Raw genomic sequence first — 2,524 nt, forward strand, 5'->3', positions numbered from 1 at the left:
CTTTTCATGTATTGAGATTGTGAAATTAGGCAATCCTGTTGTTCACCATCGTCCCATGAGCATGGTTGGGTGATGGAATCCTACCTAATCTTCCCAAATCTCTTATGATTGGTTGTGGGATTGGTAAATCCTATTGTTTGCCTTGTCTCCTGGGCATGGTTTTGTGATGGAATCACTTCCAGTTCTCACACCTCTCATCCATTGAGAATTAGGTCAAAGGAAGTTCAGATTTGGTTTTATTGAGATATCTTCCAATTAGATAAGATGGGACTCTGATTCTAGTTGTGTTCTTGAATCAAGCATAGATCTCCCTGATCTCTACAAGTGGATCCTTGGAAAGCCTAGTTCCTACCTTTAAATTCTTAAATTTTAATTACTTTAATCACAATTACTCTCTCAACTACTTCAGTTTAGATTTACATCTTCTTCTAGTTCTAGTTCTAGTTGCTTTCAGAATTGCTCATGAAATTAGTCCTTGTGGATTCAACCTCGGTCTCACTAAGATTATTACTACATTGCAACCCTACACTTAGGGTTATGAAAAAGTTTTTGGCACTGTTGCCGGGGACTAACGGCTGCATTTTTCTGAGATTAATTAGTTTTGGAATTAATTTAAGATTAGGATTTTTGTAGTTTATATTTTTAAGATTAGGGTTTTCTGAATTATTTTAGAAACTAACTTAGCTTTCTATTTGTAGGTTTAGAAACTTTCCTAATTGTTTTTAGAAACTAATTTTTTTAGTTTTTAGAAAATTTTTTTTTTTTGTTTTTAGAAACTTTCTTTTTTTAGGAACTAGGTTGCTCTTTTTAGAAACTTTCTAATTTTAGAATTTTTATTTTTAGAAATTGACTAGTTTTGTTTTGTTTTGCAGGATCTTAATTTTGGAACTTCTAATTAGGTAACTTCTTTCTAATTCCCTCTCTCTTTCTATTTATAGATTTCTATTTCCTTTCTTTTAAGTTTAGGTTAAAATATGAAATTGAGGGCTGAGAGTGTTTCTTGCCCAAGTGGGTACGTGACAACACTCTACGTCTTTTGAGTGAAGGAGGATTGGTTGAGGAGTTATCTATCCATCGCAGGATTAGACACCACTTGAGATCCTCAGAGTTAATCTAGGTTATGGCTACAAATCAACCGATCAATGAACCGGGAAGACAACCTCAACCTCGGGTAGATGAAGTCCAGGATGAGAATGAAGTGCATCAAGCACCCTCACCTCGTACTTTGTGAGACTATTTGTAATCGACGGGGGTGAGCATGCCCTCATGCATGGTTTTCCCAAAAAATATGGGACATATGGATATTAAGCTAGGGATGATCCAACTCCTTCCAAAATTCCATAGACTTGAATCTTAAAGTCCATATCTGCACTTAAAAAAGTTTGACTAGATCATAATCACTTTATATTTTCCTAATGTGTCTGAGGACACGGTCAGACTGAAACTCTTTCCCTTTTCTTTGAAAGAGAAGGGTAAGACGTGGTTGCATTCACTGTCCCTGATTTATTGGCACATGGAATGATATGATAAAGGAATTCATAAAGAAATTTTTTTCACATCATAAAACGAACAACCTTAGAAAGTCAATCATGAACTTCGCCCAAAAGGAGGATGAAACATTCTTCCAATGTTGGGAGCGGTTCAAGGATCTTGTCAGTTCATGCCCACAATATGGTTTTCAAACGTGGCACATTACACACTTTTTCTATGATGGTCTGACATCTTTCATGCACCAATTGGTCGACACAATGTGCAATGGGGAATTCATGAATAAAAATGTCTATGATGTGTGAGACTACTTGGATAGACTTGCTGAAAACGCACAATCATGGGACACATACCCAAAATCAAGTACCACTTCTAGGCCCACTCAATCAAAGAAAATGGGTGGATTATACCTTCTGAAAGAGGATGATGATATCAATGCCAAAGTGGCTAATCTTATAAGGAAATTCGACCCCATAAAACTAAATAAGGATAAGGTTAAGGAAACTATTTGTGGTATTGGTGCTTACAAATTCACACAACTGAAAATTGCCCAACAATACCTGCCTTTCGAGAGGTGCTGAATGAGAAATCTAATGCGGTAAACAATTACCAAAGACCTTTCAATGGACCTACATCCAATACATATAATCCTAATTGGAGAAATCATCCAAACTTCAGTTGGAGGAATGGACAAATTGTTACCCCTCAAGGTTTCTTCAATCAAATTCCAAATCAAGGAAAACCTCAAGAAGAACCGGTTTAAAATTCCACACAAACTCAGGAGCTTACTCAATCAATACGAGAACTTACAAAATTTATGCAAAAGATGGATTCATGTATTACGGTTATAGAAAGGGGGATGCTTCCTGCTCTACCTCTCCCCAACCTAAACTGCAATATGAGATAAGTGATTCAAGCTCTTCAAATCAAATGGAGCAAGCTAAATCTATCACCACTCTTAGGAGTGGGAAGACCATTGACAAAACCATTCCGGTTAGGGATGAAAAGCCTAAGGACTTGGAAGAGGACAACGATG

The 2,524-nt window shown here is 36.6% G+C and overlaps 1 non-coding gene across 1 annotated transcript; it reads right to left on the reverse strand.

The window, feature by feature from the left end:
• Nucleotides 1-1,571: 1,571 nt before the first annotated feature.
• LOC131247568 (small nucleolar RNA R71) lies at nt 1,572-1,678 on the reverse strand. Its single transcript, XR_009171847.1, has one exon. It is a non-coding gene; the product is annotated as a small nucleolar RNA R71 (small nucleolar RNA).
• Between the last annotated feature and the right edge of the window lie 846 nt (nt 1,679-2,524).

Source organism: Magnolia sinica, chromosome 5 (genome assembly GCF_029962835.1).
Source record: "Magnolia sinica isolate HGM2019 chromosome 5, MsV1, whole genome shotgun sequence".
Taxonomy (NCBI): domain Eukaryota; kingdom Viridiplantae; phylum Streptophyta; class Magnoliopsida; order Magnoliales; family Magnoliaceae; genus Magnolia; species Magnolia sinica.